The sequence below is a fragment of the Cervus canadensis genome, chromosome 5 (genome assembly GCF_019320065.1).
Source record: "Cervus canadensis isolate Bull #8, Minnesota chromosome 5, ASM1932006v1, whole genome shotgun sequence".
Taxonomy (NCBI): Eukaryota; Metazoa; Chordata; class Mammalia; order Artiodactyla; family Cervidae; genus Cervus; species Cervus canadensis.
The window spans coordinates 9,031,644-9,054,565 of NC_057390.1; the positions used below are offsets into that span (position 1 = coordinate 9,031,644).

At 48.4% G+C, this 22,922-nt stretch overlaps 1 protein-coding gene across 4 annotated transcripts in view; it reads right to left on the reverse strand.

Moving 5' to 3' along the window:
• The window catches only part of FHL2 (four and a half LIM domains 2), a 45,803-nt gene extending 23,400 nt beyond the window's left edge, over positions 1–22,403 (reverse strand). The window contains exons 1-2 of one of the 4 annotated variants that reach the window (XM_043468062.1): positions 22,260–22,363; positions 19,138–19,172 (exon numbers count right to left, since the gene is read on the reverse strand). The gene's annotated coding sequence lies outside the window, so the exon portion shown is untranslated. Of the gene's footprint in view, positions 1–944; positions 1,074–1,261; positions 1,932–19,137; positions 19,173–22,259 lie in introns of those variants that run through there. The other 3 variants (XM_043468060.1, XM_043468061.1, XM_043468059.1) reach the window with 3 other exon arrangements.
• Positions 22,404–22,922: the final 519 nt, after the last annotated feature.

A 22,922-nucleotide genomic window follows, 5' to 3' on the forward strand; every position in this document is an offset into this window, starting at 1 on the left:
CTGTTTGCTTTTATAGGACTTGAAGTGTCCGCCTAGGAATGCCTGTACTTTTCAGACTCTCCTCACATGTTTCTTAGTCGAAACCACCTTCAGGATATGAAAGCCTCCTCCCTCAAAGGTAGTATTACAAAACGCACATCTGCGGGGTTAGTGCCAAGGGGGTGGGTCCTAAACACAGTTCTTGGGATTCTAAGTCCCAGAGGTGGGTGGGTTACTGCCTCCCAAGTGCCCTAGTGCAGCATAGGTGACCAGGTTAGACTAATGGGAATGGAAAGCCAAGTGGGGATCTGAGAGTCAAGAGAATTAATCCTTCCTTTAAAATGGAAACATTTAACACTTTGTTCCTGCAATTTTAGGTATGCTAAGATATCACAGGAGTCAGTTTAAGATGAATACTGTGTTTTGTTTTGTTTTTTAAAGAAGCCTGTTTTGGTTTTATTCTGCTCTGATGTTTCAGGTTCAGATCTATGCCTGAGGTCACCGGCAAGGTCCAGTCCTTTCTACCGCAGGGAAAGCCTGGGTGCCCAGAGCAGACTCACTCGGCCAGTGCGCCAGGACCATTGGCTTGGTGACCCTCATCTCCAGGAGGCTGGCTGCCGTCCTCCCTTCGGGATGAGGTGGGGTCCATCCCCAGCCGGATCCCTCCCACCTAAGGTACCTCTAAGGTGTCCCTGTGGGCCAACTCCCCTGTCCCTGGATCCCCGCCCATGGCCGGCTCCCCTCTCTCTGGGTACCCCCACCACCAGACCTCCCATCCCCAGATCCCCCACCGCCAGCTCCCCCTGTCCCCAAGTCCTCTTCTGTCCCTGGGCTCCCCTGTTCCCAGGTTCCCCACCACCCCAAGCCACATTGTCCGCAGATCTCCCTCTTCCTCCGAGGTTCCCTTGTCCCCCGGTCCCCCACCGCCGGCCCCCCAGTCCCTGGCCCGACTGCAGCTCACTTACCGCGCGGCGGCTCGCGGACAGACGGCGGACGGCAGCGGAGGTCCGCGCGGCTGGGCCCGCGGAGAGGCGCGCCCCGCCCGGAGAACCCCGCGTGTCATTTGACCAAATAAGGAGACGCTCGCTGGGCGGCGCGGGCCAGGCGGGCGGGCGCCCCCGGGCCCAGGGCGGCGCTGGGGACCCCGGCCCTTTGTCTGCCGCGGGCGTTTCCTGCGTCCCCGGGCGTCGCGGGCGCCGGTTCCAGGGCTCCCGCCAGGTCCCGGGCGCGCGGCGACCCCGCCGGGAAGGTGCGGGGCGGCGGCGGAGGGGCGCCCACTTACCGGGTCTGCAGGAGCGGGAGGCGCGCCGGGGCGCGGGGTGGGGGGCGTCTTTCCGCAGCCCCCGCGGCTCCTGTGCCACCAAATGAGCCGGCCGATGGCAGGAAGGATGGGGAAGGCCGGGTCTTTGTCCCGCGGGGGAGGGGACGGGAGGGACCAGTCCCCACGCTCCAGGCCGGAGGAGCGCTCTTTGGACGTTCTGTGGTCTCTCCGGGGCAGGGAGACCCAGCTGAGCTGGAGAAAGCGCCTCCCCCACTGGATCCCAGCCCCGCCGAGCCCGGCCTGGGGGCTCAGCGGCACGGCCTGCGGGCCAGAGCGCACAGAAGCCCGGCCAGGACTGGGCGCGCGGGGCTGGAATTGTCCTAGCGCGCAGCCGGGGTGCAAGGTGGGCGGATGGAGGCCGAGGCAGCACAGAAGGCCCGGGGGTGGACGTGGCGCGTTCAGCAGGAGTGGGCCTCGGAGAAGGGAAGCAGTCGGGTTGATTTCTCCTGTTCGATGCTCTGTGTCCCCTGATGCGTCAGCGGGTCCCCATTATAGAGTCACAGAACCCCAGCGCCATCCTGTTAGCTGTCACCCACTAAGATGTAGGGCATCTCATTGGACCCTCGCCCCTTTAAGGTAAGGGCTAACACTCCTGCTTGAGGGTAGAGACATTTCTCTCAGAGGGGTTTGCTAAAGGCAAATGATTCTGGCAGTGGTGATCTGACCTGGAGTCTGAGGAAGGCAAAGCCCTGTATCCAACAGGGGAGGAGATGCCCTCCGCCCAGCAGTCACTCCAGGGCCGCGGGGGCTGCGACTCGCCCCAGACCTGAACCCCCCAGGACTACCTTCCCTGCTTCCTCCTTGATCCTTGAAGTTTTTCACCAAGAACCTAAGTGTGGGCTCCGGACCTGATTCCTCACTAACAGTCAAAGCAGGCCTCATCTGGAAATCCAGAGCAAACTGGGTATAAAAGCCTTTTTCCCTCTGGCAGTTAACCTAGGTTATGTTGTCAGGTGTGGTGGTTTAGTCTCTTAGTCGTGTCCACCTCTTTGCGACCCCGTGGACTGTAGCCCACCAGGCTACTTTGTCCATGGGATTCTTCAGGCAAGAATACTGGAGTGGGTTGCCATTTCCTCCTTCAAGGGATCTTCCCAACCCAGGGATCAAACCCCTACCTCCTAATTCTTTACCACTGAGCCACTAGGGAAGTATTGTTGTATATTTAGTTGTAAATCACATAATGACCACCTAGGTCCACAATGATGATCCTAAATCTTCAGCAAATTGAAAAAAAATAATAAAACATTAATATCTGTATTTTATCTTCTTTCTGCTTTTTTCCTTGCTTACTTAATTTTTTTATTGCTATATTTTTCAGCTTTCTAAGTTGAATGTTTAATTCATTTATTTTACTTTTCTTTTTGATTGATATAGATATTTAGTTATCTATGTTTTCTTTTAATAACTAGTTATGCCACACAGATTCTGATATGTTTTTTCTTGATTATTTTAAGAAATTCTACAGTTTAATTTTGCATTTTTCCTTTGACCTAAAGGATAGAGGAGCATATTAAATGTCCCTATGGGGATGTAACCAGCAAAATCCAGCGTCTGGAAGCAAATTCACTCAGTTTCTACAGTAATATCACTCAGGAAGAAGAAGAAAAAAGAAGAAAGAAAGAAAGGAGAGAGGTGGAGGAGAAAACCAATAAATTTAAAAAATAAAACTTAACCAACTGCAGTGAATGGATGAAACTTATTGAGATTCTGAATCAAAGAACAAACTATTGAAAAAATAATTTTTCATGAGACAATCTGGTGAAATGTAATACTAACAAATGATGACATTAATAAAATAATATTAATTTATTTTAGATATGCTAATGAAATTGCACACACATTTTTTAAGCCCTTACTTTTCAGAAATACTTTTGAGAAATATTTACCCATGGAAAAAATACTATGTCAGGATTGTTTCAGAATAATTTGGGATGAGGGGGATAAGTAGGACCTAACATTTATATATATATATATATATGTATATATATATATATATATATATATATAGTATGTATGAAATAGTATCAGCCATAGATTAATGATAACCATTGAAAAGTGGTGGAGTGTGTGTAGAGGTCCATTGTACTTTTCTCTTTGCTTAATGAATGCCAGGAAGGATCATCAGAGGCTGCAGGTAGACTGCTTTGGGGGACCCAGACATGGTGCCTTTAAAGCAGGGTTTTGCCAGGTTTGCACAGACCTGGGACATGTATATGTCCTTTAAATAGATTTTGGACTAACAGACAGGTGGGAAAAAAAAAAAAAAACAATTGCTGGCAAGCAGAGAGGTGAGTCAGGGCTTCCCAGGTGGCTCAGTGGGTAAAGAATCTGCCTACCAATGCAGGAGACATAAGAAATGCGGGTTCAATCCCTGGCTTGGGAAGATCTCCTGGAGGAGGGCATGGCAGCCCACTCCAGTATTCTTGCCTGCAGAATCCCATGGATAGAGGAGTCTGTGGTGGGCTACAGTCCATAGAGTTGCAAACAGTCAGACATGCCTCAATCGACTGAGCACAGCATGCAGAGAGGTGAATGGATTGCTACAGAAAAGGGCTGGAAGCAGAGAAGAAATGATCCCAAAGGAAAAGAAAAAGCAGAGTGCTTCTGGGCCTAGAGTACAAATAGCTTCATCCATCACAGCCCAGCATTTCCTGCTCCAAGGCAGATCCAGAGGAGCTGCAGTGTGACAGCCTCCTCTCACTGGATGTTAAGCCTCAGACAGAGCAGTTCCTCCTGACTTAGCAAGGCTCCCGGGGATTTGGGTCAGCCGCTCAAAGACGCAGGAACCAACCAACGATGCAGAGTTTGATCCTGGCGCTGCTTGTGGATCCAAGTCAGACATGTCTGGGAGCTTCACAGCAGCAGTGCCCAACCTTGCTGGCATCAGGGACCGATTTTGTGGAAGACAGTTTTGCCATGGACATCCAGGGTGGAGTTGGGGAACCCCTGCTTTACATACTGACTGTTTGCACCCAGTAAGTCAGTTTATGGAAAGGGGAGTGTGAAGAAATGGGATGTGGAAATGCAAGCATCTTTCTTCCTAGCCAGAGGGTGGTCGGGAAGGGGTGGGGGCAGTGTCTATCTTGTGTGCCCACCTATGCTGTATGCTCAGTCCCATCCAGACTCTTTGCAACTCCCTGGACTGCAGCCCGCCAGGTTCCTCCGTCCAGCAGATTTCCCAGGCAAGATTATTGGAGTGGGATCCTCCAGGGGATCTTCCTGACCCAGGGATCGATCCTGAATCTCCTGTGGTGGCATGGGGATTCTTTACCGCTGAGCCACCTGGGAGAGCTGAGCTTTTTCTGACCAACTGCCAGGCACAGGAGCAGCATGGGTCCTTCAGGAGTGAGTGGTGTGGAGCCACTGTAACCTGACCAGGTTCCTTCCATTTACTCCACCAGCTCAGGGGCACCAGGTTACTTAACTGGGCTTCCCAGGTGGCTCGGTGGGAAAGAATCCACCTACCGATGCAGGAGACACGGGTTCAATCCCTGGGTGGGGAAGATCCCCTGGAGAAGGAAATGGTAATCCACTCCAGTGTTCTTGCCTGGAGAATCCCATGGACAGAGGAGCCTGGCGGGCTGCAGTCCATGGGGTCCCAAAGAGTTGGACATGACTTAGCAACTGAAACAACAATAAAATTATTTATAATACACAGACTACATAAATAGTTGTAAATTCCACGTAACTAGTTACCAGCCTGGCAAATTCAGGTTTCGCTTTTGGGAACTTTCTGAGATTTCATTTATTTTTTTAAAGTATTTACCATCTGAGGTTGGTTGAATTTTCAGATGCTGAACCCATTGATAGGGGGCCAGCTGTATTCCCAGGACCTGACTATAACACATGGCACATGGTAGGTGCTTATTAAATAAAGAATTTGAATTAATGGATGGATCATAGAAGAATTGTAATATGTGACATCTCTCATTTTGTAATTTGTTAGTTCATAGTATAGCAGATGGAATATTATAGAGAACAGAACACTGGCATCAGACCCCACTTTGAATCCCTGTCCTACCTGTGACCAGCTCTGTAGCCCCAAGCAAACACAAAACTCTAAACCTCAGTTTGCTCATGTGTAAGATAGACCGATGACATATTATTTGCAAAACTGTTGGGAAGATCCCTTGACACAGTGCACATAAACCACTTACCAGGAGTACACACTTGGGACACTGTAGGCCCTCAGTAAATGCTAGCTTTTATTCCATGGGTATAGGAGAGATGACTCCAGAATAAGAAGCGAATGTGAAGGTGGTTAAATGGTACACATTTTTTTTTCACTTACAGTAAGTTCCCAACATACGAACTAATTCCATTCTGAGAGCATATTCCTAAGTCTAGTTGGCTTCTAAGTCCAACAAAGTTAGCCTAGGTACCCATGTAACATAATCGGCTATAGAGTACTGTACTGTCGTAGATTTGTAATACTCTTCACACAAATAATACATGAAAAGCACAAAAATAAAAGCATTTTTAACCTTATGGTTTAGTACTTTGAAAAGTACAGTAGTACCAGCTATATCACCACTGCTTTGATGCTTGCTTCCAGATATCCTGGGCTTCAAATAAGGACACCGTATGACTATTCTCTGGACAGTACCCAACGGTGAAGTGCACAAAAGCACAGACCCTTGTAGAGGAGGCATGCACATGACAACGTACACCAGGCGTGCAAACCAAGTGACTGGACATGTGAACGCACGTTCACTTCTTTGAAAGTTCACAGTTTGGAGCTTTGTATGTAGGGGACTTATTGTGTGAGATAAATAAGTCCTGGGGATCTGATGTACAGCACAGTGACCATGGTTAACAACTCTCTATGGTATACTTGAACATAACACAGTGCACGTAAGAGATGTAGGGACTTAAAAGTTCTTGTAGACAGAAACTTCGAAGTTCTGTTTACAAGAAAAAATGTGAGGCAAGGGATGTTAACTAAACTTACTGTGGTCATCACTTCACAATATATGCCAATATCAAATCACGCTGAAAGTCATATAAGGTTATATGTCAATTGTATCTCCACAAACAAAAATCAGGAAACAGACTTAATTCTTGTCAGAAGGAAGGACAACAGTTTAGATCCTGCTCTCAAGATAAAAGACTGTCTTTTTGAGAGAACAATTCTCTGCTATAGACCTGAGTTGAGTGGTATAGAAGGACAAAATTAAGAAACTCCCTTTCCTGGGAGAGGGTTTCTGTGGCAATGTGGATGGGTCATTCAGCTTGCTCTCGGGTTTATCTCACTTCCCCTGAAGGCTTTGTGGGGCTGTTGTTATGGTTTAGTTGCTCTTTGAGACTCCATAGACTGCAGCCCGCCAGGCTCCACTGTCCAGGGATTCTCCAGGCAAGGATACTGGAGTGGGTTGCCACTTCCTTCCCCAGAGAATCTTCCTGACCCAGGAATCAAACCCGCGTCTTCTGCATTGGCAGGCAGGTTCTTTACTATTGAGCCAGCAGGGAAGCCCAGCCAGTGGTCCTCTGGGTGATCTGGAACCAGAAGCCCTAGGATCACTGGAAACTTGGTGAAAGAAAACTTCTCAGGCGGGTTCTGTTTGAACAAGCCTCCAGCGATGCCGATGACTGCCCGTGCTTTGAGGTGAAACACTCACCAAGGACTCCTATCTCTGGACTCAGTGATTTACCAGAGATTCTGTGGGGGGCAGGGAGCATCAACTAATCACAGACCAAGCCCAGGGACTCAGATCCAAGTTCAAGTACCACTTAGGCCGGCAGGCAGGGCTTGTGAAGGAAGTACAAGGTGCAGGCCTTACAGGCAAGGAGTTCCAGACGCATCTCGGTGATGCACATGCTGAAGCTGAGCTCTCTCCTCCCGACCGCTAGAGGAGGACCAGCTTCCCAGAGACTGGGCCCACTGCAGACCTCTGTGGCACCCACACCCTCACCTAACAGGAGGAGAGGGTTAGTCACCCTAAACCACCATCTCAACAGAGATCTTCAGAGTAGATTAAAGAGATATTTCTCACTGGCAGTTGGTTCCACCCACGGCAACCCGGGGCAGGAAGCTGCTGGATGATCTGCCCCTGAATCAGAGGTAATCATCTGTAATTGCCTCGTGGTTGGACAGGGAGTAAGTGTCTCAGAACTAAAGGCTGGCCATGCTCCCAGGAGGGGAGGGGAGGGGAGAAGGGAGGAGCAGGGAGGAAGAAGGAGAGGGGAGGGGAGCAGGCTCAGTGGCGGTTCAGGGCACTGGTGCTCCCTCTTCCTGAAATCACAGGAAACCCTCTCTGGGACCTGGCCCCACAGGCAGGGTGGCACAGTGCCAGTGCCCCTGAGCTGGTGGAGCAAATGGAAGGAACCTGGTCGGGTCACAGCAGCTCCACACCGCTCACTCCTGAAGGACCCATGCTGCTCCTGTGCCTGGCAGTCGGCCAGAAAAAGCTCAGCTCTCCCAGGTGGCTCAGTGGTAAAGAATCCCCATGCCACCACAGGAGATTCAGGATCGATCCCTGGGTCAGGAAGATCCCCTGGAGGATCCCACTCCAATATTCTTGCCTGGGAAATCTGCTGGACGGAGGAACCTGGCGGGCTGCAGTCCAGGGAGTTGCAAAGAGTCTGGATGGGACTGAGCATACAGCATAGGTGGGCACACAAGATAGACACTGCCCCCACCCCTTCCCGACCACCCTCTGGCTAGGAAGAAAGATGCTTGCATTTCCACATCCCATTTCTTCACACTCCCCTTTCCATAAACTGACCTACTGGGTGCAAACAGTCAGTATGTAAAGCAGGGGTTCCCCAACTCCACCCTGGATGTCCATGGCAAAACTGTCTTCCACAAAATTGGTCCTCAATGCCAGCAAGGTTGGGGACTGCTGCTGTGAAGCTCCCAGACATGTCTGACTTGGATCCACAAGCAGCGCCAGGATCAAACTCTGCATCGTTGGTTGGTTCCTGCGTCTTTGAGCGGCTGACCCAAATCCCCGGGAGCCTTGCTAAGTCAGGAGGAACTGCTCTGTCTGAGGCTTAACATCCAGTGAGAGGAGGCTGTCACACTGCAGCTCCTCTGGATCTGCCTTGGAGCAGGAAATGCTGGGCTGTGATGGATGAAGCTATTTGTACTCTAGGCCCAGAAGCACTCTGCTTCTTTCTTTTCCTTTGGGATCATTTCTTCTCTGCTTCCAGCCCTTTTCTGTAGCAATCCACTCACCTCTCTGCATGCTGTGCTCAGTCGATTGAGGCATGTCTGACTGTTTGCAACTCTATGGACTGTAGCCCACCACAGACTCCTCTATCCATGGGATTCTGCAGGCAAGAATACTGGAGTGGGCTGCCATGCCCTCCTCCAGGAGATCTTCCCAAGCCAGGGATTGAATCTGCATCTCTTAAGTCTCCTGCATTGGTAGGCAGATTCTTTACCCACTGAGCCACCTGGGAAGCCCTGACTCACCTCTCTGCTTGCCAGCAATTGTTTTTTTTTTTTTTTCCCACCTGTCTGTTAGTCCAAAATCTATTTAAAGGACATATACATGTCCCAGGTCTGTGCAAACCTGGCAAAACCCTGCTTTAAAGGCACCATGTCTGGGTCCCCCAAAGCACTCTACCTGCAGCCTCTGATGATCCTTCCTGGCATCCCTGCTAAGGGGGCCCTTCATGCCTCACTTGTTTCTCAGAATGTCGATTTTAAACCACACTGAAATCACAATTGTTCTTTGTAAAGTAACTTTATGAGTCAACACTGCAACTTTAAAATCCCAAAGTTCTTTTGTGCTATTTCCGCCTAGATCAGGGTCATTAACAGAAAACCTGTGGTCTAGCCAGGAAGAGCCGGGTGCCAGGCCCTGGGGGATGGAGGTGGGTGGGCATGGGCAGGGCTCCAAGCCAGGAGCTCTGATGGAGTATGTGTGTATATGACCACAGGCAAGATACCTTCACTGGAAAGGACCCTGATGCTGGGAAAGATAGAGGGCAGGAGGAGACGAGGGCAACAGAGGATGAGATGGTTGGATGGCATCACCAACTCAATGCACATGAACTTGGGCAAACTTCAGGAGATAGTGAAGGATAGGGAAGCCTGGCATGCTGCAGTCCACGGGGCTGCAGAGTCAGACATGACTGAGAGACTGAACAGCAAGAGACACCCTCAACCCCACCTGACCTATGAGACAAGGAATGTACCACTCACTTCTTACCTTAAAGGGTTAATCGAGTTTTTCTTCAACTCATTTTCATGGCTAACCAATAACTGAAAGATTTCTGTAATGTCTCCCATGGGTGGTTCTTCACCACTGTGCAAATGTGGGTATAACAAAGAATAGCATTTTAAGTTGATTTCTGTTCTTCTAAATAAAACAAGTTAAGGACTATTTTCCATCTCTTTCAGAAAGTGCTTTCACTCCGGACCTCAGAGCCATGGCAGGGCTTTCCAAAACAGCCAAGCTTCTTTCTACATCATTGCAACAGTAGGCTGTTGAAAAACCAGGAAAATATTTTATAAAACATCTGACCTTCAGCCTCTCCTCGAAGGGGCTCTTTGTCCCCCAAAACATCTTTTAAAATTCTGGTCGAACCTTACTGCATAAACATTTTCGGAAACTTCTGTCCAGTTAGATGCTGAGCAATTACCCTGTAATCGTACAAGATTGGTCACACGCCTCCTGCAGGGATGGGCCAGGGCAAGTTACTGGCAGGTGTCCAAACGTTCATCTCACTGTCCTAGCATTCAAGGTGCTTCCCGCCCTCCCTCTCTCTCTTCCTTCCTTCTTTTCCTCCTTCCTTCCTTCCTTTCTTTGTTTCCCCTTCTTCTCAGCAGTTGAAGTTCTCTTTTCACCTGGCAGGTGGCCTTGCCACGCACAGGCTCCCTGACCTCGTTAAACTTTCATGGGCTCAACTCTATCTTCCTCCCCTTTTTTGGTGGTGCATCTAGTTCCCTACATGGATATTGGGTCCCTCGAGTCCCCAGGACTCGCTACAAGCAGTTGAAGGAAACGCTGAGAGTCAATGGATGTCCACTCTTATCCCTGATTCATCATCACTGTTCAACACGTTTTCTTTTCTTTCTTGCTCCTTTTTTTTTTTTTTTGACTGCCGTTGTGATGCCTGTTTGGCAGAGGAAGGTGAGATGGGTGTGGATTCAGATTCAGGGTCTGGGAGGATTCCTTTCTGCCTGAAACTCCAGGAGGGGAGGTGGTGTGAGGTGGGCCTTTCATCCAAGGCGATGCAGGGGAGCAGAGCAAGGGTGGGAGCCCGTGGTGGCCAGGCTGACTGTGGGGTCCCTCCTGGTGGGGCCAGGAAGCAGCTGGATGTGGTGGCAGGAAAAGCCTTGGGACCCAGTGAAGGGGCTGCAGGGGCCTCCTGTGATGGATGCATGAAGGGACAGTGTTGGCAAGACAGACAGACAGAAGTGAGGCAAGGAAGGTGGGAAGGTGGCAAGAGCAAGTGAAAGGAAGCCTCCACTGGGGAAGTGGGAGAGTGCTGCTTTAGCCGCTTCATTTTTTTTTAAGACTTTCTTTTTTTTTTTTTTGTTTGATGTGGACAATTTTTAAAGCCTCTGTTGAGTTTGTTACAATATTGCTTCTGTTTTATGTTTTGGTTTTCTGGACACAAGACATGTGGGATCTAGCTCCCCGACCAGGAATCGAACCAGCAGCCCCTGCCCTGGAAGGCGAAGTCTTAACCACCCAACTGCCAGGGAAGCCCCATGGCTGCTTCATTTCTGAGGGCAAATAAGTCCACTGTTCACAAGCGATGTCTGGAAATCAGGGTGGTTTCCGAGGATGAGATGGGTTAGATAGTCTCACCGACTCAATAGACATGAATTTGAGCAAACTCCAGGAGATAGTTGAAGGACAGGGAAGCCTGGTGTGTTGCATCCCTGGGGTCACAAAGAGTCAGACACGACTTAGTGACTGAATAATCAAAAGGCAATCTGAGGACAAAGCTGAAGTTACCCCAAATCTCCCCACACCTTAGCTTCACACTCAGCTCCAGCCTTTCCAAGCGAGGCCAGGACACTGTAAGCCCAGTGGGAGAGCAGCTGAGGAAAGAGAGAGGGCATCTACCAGCTTGGGGAGGCCTCAAGTTCATGGTGACTTACATATTTGTTGAATGAAATGGTTAATATAGTTGTGCCCAGGACTAACCAGGTTAGTTCGCACTTGGTTTGCGCTTACAGAGACCTATTTAGGAAGCTAATAAATCATGTGATACTAGTTCTGAACTGCCAATGGAGGACTCTTTGTCCCAGAAAGAGGAGGCAGAGAGGGGATGAAAGATCCATCCTGAAGCATCCCAGTTCCATCTGACCTCCCCTGGGGTCCGGAGCCGCCTGGAAGAGCCCCACCATGCTTTTCCAATGAGCAGATGATGCAGCTCAGCTCTCTCCTCTGCCAAGAGGACAAGCCGACTCCTGTTCGGCTTGTGAATGACCATTTAAAAATTTGTGAAGGGTCCTGGAATTTGGCACTGCTTCGATATTAAAAGCTCAGATGACATCCTTCTCAGAGTCATTGGATTGAAGGTGGGGGGAGGCAAGAGGAAGTGATTGAGCAGGAACTTGTTGTTTGCCGAGTGAGTCATCCTCAGCAAGCCACTGAGATGAATAAAGCCCTGGCTATCGCTCCCAGAGCCCAAAGTACAGTGTGACTGGAAGGGAGGGTGCCAGCATGGTAGAGATGAAACCCCAACGCAATCCCATCTGGGTTAAGATACAGGAAGCATATCCCATCCCTGGGTACACATTCAAAAGAGGCGAAAGCAGAGTATAAAGAAACACTTGCATGTTTATAGCAGCAGAATTCCTAACAGCCAAGAGATGGGAGTTACTCAAAGATCACAGTGCTCAGTGGCTCAGTTGTGTCTCTTTGCTGACCCCATGGACTGTAGCCCGCCAGGCTCCTCTGTCCATGGGATTCTCCAGGCAAGTATACTAGAGTGGGTTGCCATTTTCTCCTCCGAGTATTCACCAGTGGATGAATACATAAGCCAAATATGGTCTATACAAACAGTGGAAGATTATCAAGTCTTGAAAAGGAAGAAAATTCTGTTCATCAAAAGCTACAACACAGACGAACCTTGAGGATGTTGCCATGCAGACATGTGCGCTCAGTCCTGTCCGACTCTCTGCGACCCCATGGAGGGGAGCCCGCCAGGCTCCTCTGTTCATGGGATTTCCCAGGCAAGAATAATGGAGTGGGTTGCCACTTCCTCCTCCAGGGGATCTTCCTGACCCAGGGATTGAACTGCATCTCCTGCATCTCCTGCATTAACAGGAGGATTCTTTACCACTGATCCGCTGGGGAAACCCTTAAGAACTTATGCTCAGTGAAACAAGCCAGTCACAAAAGGACAAAGGCTGAATGATTCTATTTATAGGAGGGATCTACAATATTCAAATTTATAGAGGCAGGAAGTAGACGGTGGATGTTGGGGGTTGGGGAGAGAAGGGACAAAGAGTTGTTTAATGAATATAGAGTTTCAGTTTTGCAGGACGAAAATGTTCTGCAGCTCTGTTGTACAACAATGTGAATATACCTAACACTATAACAGTACACTTATAACCAAAGATGGTTAAGAAAAATTACAGAAAAGTGCATTGATAGAAAGTGATGAGAACACAAAAGTCCCTTAGCCCAAACTGAGGGTCTGTGATGGCTAATTTTATGTGTCAAGTTGGTGGGACCACAGGCTGCCCAGATATTCAGTTAAACATTATTCTGGGTGGTTTTTGGATGCAATGAGTATAGGAACCTGTAGAGTCAATCAGCTTGCGCTCCCTATGGGGGACAGATCCCATCTTACTGGTAGATACCATCAGACCGACTGAAGGTCTGCAGAGAACAAAAAGGCTGCCTCTGCCCTGAGGAGGAGACAATTCTTTTTGCGTGATGACCTTCAATCCTGGGGCATCAGTATTCATCTTGCTTTTGTACCAGACCCGAAACACAGGCTCTCTTGGGGTGTAATCTGTCAATTTACTCTGTGGGGCTGGAAACTTCTCAGGCTCCATAAGCACATGAATCTTTTTTTTTCTTCCAATAATAAATCCCTGGAGATTTATTTCTGGAGAATGCTGACAGACTGATTGCCCAAGACACGGCCCTGGGAAGACCTCTGGAGGAAACGTCATTGGATCTGAGTCTTGGCAGTCGGGCACGAGGTGGCCAGCTGGCTGACAAGAATGGAGCACCAAGGTCCCCGTGGCATGGCAAGCGTGACACAGCCAGGGAAGAGGCTGGGCATGCAGGCGGGCTGTGGGAATCTCCAGTGTCACCTCAGGGAGTTTTATACTGGGGGTGAGGGTTTCCCACTTAGGTCTGTAGACAGCAGTGTCAACAGGGCCTCACATAAGACACACACCAGCGAGCTCTCAAGGCTGAGGTCAGAGAGGGCTGGTCCTTCCCAGGTTAAATGAGTCTCCAGCTGGCAATCACAGCTGCCTCTGCAGACTAGACTGAACCTGGAGATGGCGGAGGAACCGCTTTTCACTACACCAAGTCCCCCACATATAACCTTCAAGTTGAGAATTTTCAAAGATGTGAATATGTGTTCACATGTCCAGTCGCATAAGTTAGTTCACACGTCTGGTGTATGTTGTGACATGCGTGCCTCCTCTACAAGTGGTTATGCTAGGATCATGGCATCCGGTCCCGTCACTTCATGGCAAATACATGGAGCAACAGTGGAAACAGTGACAGACTTTATTTTCTTGAGCTTCAAAATCACTGCAGATCGTGCCTGCAGCCACGAAATTAAAAGATGCTCGCTCCTCAGAAGAAAAGCTATGACAAACCTAGTTCAGTTCAGTTCGGTCGCTCAGTCGTGTCTGACTCTTTGCAACCCCATGAACCGCAGCACACCAGGCCTCCCTGTCCATCACCACCTCCCAGAGTTCACCCAAACCCATGTCCATTGAGTTGATGATGCCATCCAACCATCTCATCCTCTGTCGTCCCCTTCTCCTCCTGCCCTCGATCTTTCTCAGCATCAATGTCTTTTCAAATGAGTCAGCTCTTCCCATCAGGTGGCCAAAGTATTGGAGTTTCAGCTTCAACATCAGTCCTTCCAATGATCACCCAGGACTGATCTCCTTTAGGATGGACTGGTTGGATCTCCTTGCAGTCCAAGGGACTCTCAAGAGTCTTCTCTAGCACCACAGTTCAAAAGCATCAATTGTTTGGCGCTCAGCTTTCTTTACAGTCCAACTCTCACATCCATACATGACTACTCGAAAAACCATAGCCTTGACTAGATGGACCTTTGTTGACAAAGTAACGTCTCTGCTTTTTAATATGCTGTCTAGGTTGGTCATAACTTTCCTTCCAAAGAGTAAGTGTCTTTTAATTTCATGGCTGCAATCACCATCTGCAGTGATTTTGGGGCCCCCCAGAATAAAGTCAGCCACTGTTTCCACTGTTTCCCCATCTATTTGCCATGAAGTGATGAGACCAGATGCCATGACAAACCTAGAAAGCATATTAAAAAGCAGTGACATCACTTTGCTGACAAAAGTCTGTCTAGTCAAAACTATGGGTTTTCCAGTAGTCATGTATGGATGTGAGAGTTGGACCATAAAGAAGGCTGAGCACCAAAGAATTAATTCTTCTGAACTGTGGTGTTGGAGAAGACTCTTGAGAGACCCTTGGACTGCAAGGAGATCCAACCAGCCCTTCCTAAAGGAAAACAGTCCTGATTGTTCATTGGAAGGACTGATGTTGAAGCTGAAACTCCAATACTTTGGCCACCTGATGGGAAGAGCTGACTCATTTGAAAAGACCCTGATGCTGGGAAAGATTGAGGGCAAGAGGAGAAGGGGACGACAGAGGATGAGATGGTTGGATGGCATCACCAACTTGATGGACATGAGTTTGAGCAATCTCTGGGAGATGGTGAAGGACGGGAAGCCTGGCATGCTGTAGTCCATGGGGTTGCAAAGACTCAGACACGACTGAGCAACTGAACAGCAAATAGAGTACAATAGTATGACATCTACATTTCAAGCCCAGGATATCCAGAAACAAGTGTAGAAGTAGCAGTGATGTAACTGGTACTACTGTACTTTTAGAGGTATTGGACTATAAGATTAAAGATGCTTCCCTTATTTTTTGTGTTTGCTTTTTAATGTATTATTTGTATGAAAAGTATTATGAATCAATTATAGTACAGTATTTTGTAGCAGATTTTGTTAATTGGGTACCTAGGCTAACTTCTTCGGACTTGAGGAGCAAACTGAACTTACAAACGCACTCTTAGAACTCGTTCGTTGCAGGGGATTTACCGTATTCCTCCTTTTGTACCTTTCGAATTTTGCAACCATGTTCATTGATATCTACTCAATAAAATAGAATAATGAATTAAAATTCCTCTTATCAGAGCAAAGACAATTGAAATAGTCTTTAAAGAATAAAATTTATTAATGCCTTTAAAGAGAGAAAGAAGGATTCCCTGGTGACTCAGTGATAAAGAATCCACCTGCCAATGCAGGAGACAGAGGTTTGATCCCCGATCTGGGAAGATCCCACATACCATGGAGCAACTAAGCCGGTGCTCCACAGCTATTGATCCTGCGCTTTAAAGCCCGTGCTCTGCAACAGGAGAAGCCACCAAAGAGACAACCTGCTCACTGCAACTAGGGTACCCCCACTCCTGCACCTAGAGAAAAGCCCATGCAGCAACCAAGACCCAGCATAGCCAAAAATAAATAACATAAATTTTTTTTTTTTTAAAAGAAAAAGTGATTCCACAACTGGCAGTGGAATAATCTGTTTGCAAGAACAAAAACTGTCTGTGAAAACCGTATTAGCCTGTGTTGGGAAAATAAGGTTGATGAGCTTTTGTTCCTAAAATAGATCACAACAACAAAAAGTAGTCACTGAAGCAAATTCCTTAAAGGCACAAGAGATTCCAGCTCCCCTGAAGGATTCCTCTGTGGTCTTCACCCCAAATGAAGCAGCAGGAGTCACTGGCAATAAGGATACATCCTGTACAGTCCCGTTATCTAGATTATTTAAACCAAAACATGTGCTTCTGACAAAGTGCTTCACATGACAGGGGGTAGGTGAGGGACATTAAGGGAGCTGAAACTCCATGTGCGCAATCATATTAAGTCAATTTCAAGTTTAATTAAGCCAGTTATCCTCATCCTTTGTTCTCAGAATGCCTTCACTCACTCTAATATTACTCAGGATCCCAAAGGAGAGCTTCTGTTTCTGTGAGTGAGTCCTACACCTTTTTTCTTTTTTTTTTTTACTACATTAAAAATTAAAATGGAGAAACAAAAAATTAATTCATTTAAAAATTACAAAGGGACTTTGTAATTTACCACTGGTAAATTACCACTGGTGGTCCAGTGGTAAGACTTCACTTTCCAGATGAGGGGTAGGGAGGGAGGGATAGTTAGGGAGTTTGGGAAGCATGTGCACATAGCTATATTTAAAAGGAATAACCAGCAAGTTCCTGCTGTATAGCACAGGGCACTCTGCTCAATGTTATGTGGCAGCCTGGATGCGAGAGGAGTTTGGGGGAGAGTGGATACATGTGTTTGTATGGCTGAGTCCCTTTGCTGTCCACCTGAAACTATCATGACATTGTTAATCAGCTATAGCCAATATAAAATAAAAAGTTAAAAAAATAAAATAGATAGCCAAGAAGGACTTACTGCACAGCAAAAAAAAAAAAGTATTTTTGCAAATCTCCTTCATGTATCAGTCTTAATCGAAGACAGCTGGGCGGCTGGGGGATCTCATACCTGCTTCTACATTTCATCTTTTGAGAGATGTGTTTCACACAGATATATTGTTGGAAAAGAGAGCTGTTGCATAGCCACCTTAGGTACTTGTCAACATAAATTTTTACTTCTGAATATCCCCTGTGGCTAAATGGTAAAAAAAACCCACCTGCCAATGCAGGAAATGCAGGAGACACGGGTTCAGTCTCTGGGTCAGAAGATCCCCTGCATGAGGAAATGGCAACCCACTCTGGTAGTCTTGCCTGGGAAATCCCATGGACAGAGGAGCCTGGTGGGCTACAGTCCACTTGGTCACAGAGTGGACATGGTTGAGTAGCAACACAACACAATGATGAGCATGCACATCATTGGTGAGAATAACAAACTATAGCTAATTCCCTGCTTTCCCAAGTTGGTGTTAAGATGGATGCAGAGATGAAGGTTACGTGTGGACATGTGTGGGAATGGCTGGGGCTGGTATACATGGATAGCGCTGCTTCTCAGAGAAGATAAAGCATGGAGGAAGCAAAACTTAGCCGTGAACCCTGGGTCATGGACAAGGACAGACTATTTCCTTTCCTCAGTCTCCTCATGTTTTGATTCACTTTTTCATTACAGGATGATAGCTCTACATTAGACATGAATCTACAGTCACTTAAAAGCATCAAGACAATTTATAAAATTTTTCTACCAATTTTCTTTTGCCCAACAGATGTGACTTGTCTCTGACAACAGAATGCCCCAGATGAAAGAAATCTCAGTGAAATTAAATATGGTCTGCAGTTTAAGATGGCCATCAAATTATGTTTTGAGGGTGATTTTTGTGTCCTCCTTATTTGATGATTGATTGAGACAACAATTGTCTGGATCAGTTATTCTATGGGTTGCATTGACCAAGATACCAACATCTTTGCAGTCTGACTGTTTTTCATGTGACTTCTCCACTCAGTAGACACTGTGTTCCCCAGGTGGCTGGGGAACTATGGTGAGGTCTTCTGTAGCAGAGCTTAATTTTTCTCTGTCACTTCTTGCCCTTTATCTGCAGTTTAGATGGGCCAGACCCAGGCAGTGGTGTCCCTGGGCCCCTCTTCCCTCCCCTTCTCTGATCTTCGCCCCCAGAGGAGTAAAGACGCTTCTATATTTTGCCACAGAACTAGCTAGTTTCCAGAACTGGGCTTCCTTGTGGCTCAGACAGTAAAGAATCAGCCTGACATATAGGAGACTCAGATTCAGCCTCTGGGTCAGGAAGATGCCCTGGAGTAGGAAACGACAACCCACCACAGTGTTCTTGCCTGGAGAATCCCACGGACTAGTTTGGCAGGCCACAGTTCATGGGGTCGCATGGACATGACTGAGTGACTGACACTTTCACTTTCCAGGTAGTTCCCCAGACCTGGATGCTAGGAAAGCCCAGGACAGCAAAAGGGCTCCAACACAGGCCATGGGGCCGCTCATGCTGGACGCAGGAGCTCAACTGTCAGCTATTCAGAAGCCACGCGAAGATCTCAAAAGCATATTTTGTGACACTTGACAAATATAACTGTCTGCAGTTTAGAGGAGAAGAGAGGAAGTGCTTGCTGAGCCTTGGGGTGTGCCCACCATATTTCTGCAGGGGGGTTGCTTGCCTTCATGTCGTGCACCTCTGGGGAGAGGGCTGCTTCCTCTTTAGCAGAAGGGCCCACCGTCCCACCATCGGCTCTTCCATTGTGGATACTGTGTCCTACCGTCTGCATTGGTCAAAGTCCCCTGGGTTTTGGAAATAGACATTCTCTAGTTCCATCAGGAAGAGGGAGGGGGATTTCCTTGCCTTCTGAAAGGTGACACACTCTCAGTCTTGGCCACTTACCACCATCCCCAGCCCCACCCTGAAAAATCGGTATTCATTTTTGAGATAGAAAACCAGTAGCAAGGTTTCCCTGGTGGTAAAGAATCTGTCTGCCAATGCAGGAGACACGGGTATGATCCCTGGTCTGGGAAGGGACACCGTGGAGCAACTGAGCCCATGCACCCCAACTCCTGAGCCGGTGCTCTAGAGCCCGGGACTCATAGTTGCCAAAGCCCATGAGCCCTAGAGCCCGTGCTCCGAAACAAGAGAAGTCACTGCAACGAGACGTCCACAACACAACCAAGAGCAGCCCCAACTCACCACAGTGAGAGAAAAGCCGGTGCAGCAACGAAGACCTGGAACAGCCCAAAATAAATAAATAAATAAAGTCATAAAAAAAGAAAAGCAATTGCACCTAAGTCACCTAAACCAAGAAACAAAGCTCCATAACTCAAGGCAAGAGTAACCAAAATCAGAATGAGAAACACATGGCCAAGAATGAAAGCAGCACGTCTGTTAAAATACCTTGGCAGCTTGTTTCTCTCTCCTCCGAGACATCCTGCTCCCTTCAGCTCTGCACCCCCTTTTCTCCCTTCCCCTGGCCAGCAGTCACACAAAAGGCAGGCTTTGATGTGGGGGTAACCCATGAGCATACCCCCCACCCCCGCGCCGCCCGCCCTCCCCCGCCCCCGGCCCTTCTGCCCAAATTACAGGAAGAGGCTGGAAGCCCGGCTGGGCTGCAGAGATCCTGAAACAAGGCCTAAGGGGCCGGGTCCTCAGGCTGCGTGTTTTAACTTATTTGGGAGCATAGAAGGGAAGTGAATTATGCAGTGGGGAGGGAGACGCTGCAGGGGAAGGGTGGGGTCTCGCTCCCCCAGAGCTGTACCCACACGGCCCTTCCCCCTTGGGGAAACGGCCCAGGTTGCCGTGTTTTGTTTTGGTTTTGGTTGCCTTTCCCCTCTTCCATGAAGACTCCCATTTGTAGAGCTGACCAGGAGGGAAGGCATTTCATCAGCTCCTGCGTGAAGGACGGCACGAAGCCCTGTACATAGAGGGGGCTGTTTGAGAGGGGTTCACATGAGTCGGTAAAGATTCAGGAGAAAAGAAATCTGTCTCCAAGCCTTCATTGTTGTTCAGCCGCTCAGTCGTATCCTGCTCTACGTGACTCCATGGACCGCAGCACGCCAGGCTCCCCTGTCCTTCACTAGCCCCTGGAGTTTGCTCAAACTCATGTCCATTGGGTCGGTGATGCTATCCAATCATCTCATTCTCTGTTACCCCCTTCTCTTCCTGCCCTCAATCTTTCCCAGCATCAGGATCTTTTCCAGTGAGGAGAAGAGAATTTAAAATCAGTGCATTTTGGACATCTATCTTTAAATATGAAGTATTTTAGGGACCAGTAGGAGTGTTTTGGGCTTCCCTGGGGGCTCAATGGTAAAGAATCCATGTGCAGTGCAGGAGCCGGGGGAGACATGGTTCGATTTCTGGCATAGGGAAGATCCCCTGGAGGAGGGTACAGCGACCCACTCCAGTATTCTTCCCTGCAGAATCCCATGGACAGAAGAGCCTGGCGGGCTACAGTCCATAGGGTTGCAAAGAGTTGGACATGACTGAAGTGACTTAGCATGCACACACACACACAGGAGTATTTTAGGCACTCTTAAGAGTCCGTTGGACAGCAAGGAGATCAAACCAGTTGATCCTAAAGGAAATCAACCTTGAATATTCACTGGAAGGACTGATGCTGAAGCTCCAGTGCTTTGGCCACCTGATGGGAAGAGCCAACTCATTGGAAAAGACTCTGATGCTGGGAAAGATTGAAGGCAAAAGGAGAAGGGATGTGACAGAGGATTAAATGGTTAGATAGCATCACCGACTCAATGGATGAATTTGAACAAACTCCAGGGAAGAGTGGGAGACAGAAGATCCTAGCCTGCTACAGTCCACGAGGTCACAGAGTCAGACATGACTTAGCAACTGAACAACAACTACAGGAAGTGTGTAGGTGCCTGTGTGGGGCTGAAGGAAGCAGAGAGAAATGTGTGGCCCAGCCTCAGGGACCCCAGCTCATCAGAAACACTAACAGGATGACGAAATCCAAATTTTCAAAATGTCCTCAAAGACAGGTGAGACAAGGGTGAGCGGTCATGGTACACTTTATGGGAAAGTATGCAGCTTTGCATGAAAGTGCGACATTAATATTTCCTTAATATTAAAAGGGGGCTCCACAGTGCAATCATTTGAGTTGATTATTTGGCTACTCCATGAAAAACAGAAGATTTTTATCATAGAATGGATCCCAAAATGTAATCTTCTTTATTACAATTCATCTTGTTGTTATAAACCCAACAATAAAATAAGATTCAAATAGCATTCATCAAGAAACAAACAATAAATCTAAAAGAATCTGCCTGCAGTACAGGGTTTGATCCCTGGGTTGGGAAGATCCCCTGGAGGAGGGAATAACAACCCACTCCAGTATTCTTGCCTGGGAAATCCCTGGACAGAGGAGCCTGGTGGGTTACTGTCCATGGGGCCGCGTAAAGTAGGGCATGACTGAGTGGCTAACACTTTCACTTTTCACATGAGATAAAGTAGCATTAGCCCAATAACACAGATATCCATTTCTCTTTTGACCTCAGAATTATTTTTAAATAATTGAGCTCAATTCTTTTTTTTTTTTTTAAGTTGGACTTGATAAAATGCCCTGCTCAGGGTCTGGCTAGAGGATGTTTATAGCTGTTATACCTTTTATCAGGTATGTGTCATTCTATCAGTATTAACATTATCCTGCAGTTGTCCCGGTCATTAGAGCATTACTAAGTACTATGCCTTTTGCCTGTATTCCACTCTGGAAATTAGTAAGTTATTAATGCATTTCCTTTTGAAAGCACACCACAGCGATCTGTACTCTGAACCATCAGCCATAAGCAGTCATCTTGTATACACACCCTGCCCCAGCGTAATCAGACTCATCAGTAACTGGCCTTTCTACCCCAGGCCATCCGAAAAGTCAGGGAGAAACAGCTCAAGGGCACTGTGGTTTTTCCCCCTTTCAATGTTGATTTAATAATTTCTTTTCTTTTTCTTCCCCCCATTCCCCCCTCTTTTTTTTTTTTGTAGATTTCTGGTGTTCAAAACTCAGTGCAAATTCCTGATTCTCACTGAGAGACCGTAAGATGCAGGAGGCACAGCGGTGCTCCCGTGTTCTCTATGTCCCCGTGGGTCCCTCCTGTGGCTCTGGGAATGGCTGGAGCTTTGCTGCAGGAGAGCCATCTCCCCCTGCCTGTCCTCTGGGCCCCTGCTTGGGGTCTGCAGTCCACAGGGCCAGCAAGCTCCCTCCCGGGGCTGGGACACACCCCTGCACGGCTAGGGTGTAGGCTGTACACACACAGAGGAAGGATTGTGAGGGAGGGGACAGAGGAGAGAACCGGGCACCTTACCTGTCTTGTTTCTGCCTTCCAGCCCGACCAGGGTGGGGGACAGGAGCCGGGGGCCACCAGCCTGTGGGTTCGCCCCAATGTGCAGGCAGCGGCCGGCCAGCTGGGCTATAAATAAGGCCAGTCCAGCGCACAGGAGATAAGAACCCAGCCCCTGGCTCCTGCAAGCCTTTTAAGGTATGCAAATTAAAGGAGCCTCAGCCCCTGGATGAGAGGGACTGCCAGCTCCCCATCTGGCCCTCCAGCCTCAAGGACACCCCAGGCTTGGCACATACTGATGCAGCGGGAGAGGCAGGAGAACCAGGGCACCAGGAAGCAATCTCCCCGTGTCCAAGTGGCAGAGCCTCCGAGGCCCCCAGGCGGTGAGCCCCTCGGGCCAGGGGGCTGTTGCTGAGACCCAGGAGCCAGAGGAAGCTCCCCCAGCACACACAGCCCTCTGTGGTCCCCACGGGTTTTCAGCTGATCATTCCCCATCCCCCTGCCACTCCATCCCTAGTTTTAAGGGCATTTGTTTGGGTGAAGATTCTGGGAAGAGCAGGGATGGGTCTAATCAACCCTGGGCATCCGGGAAGCTTGGAATGGATACATTTACAGAAAATCCTGGCCCCAACCTCTCCACCCCAGGCTAATGGAGCCTCGAGTCATTTTCTCTAAAGAAAATGAAAT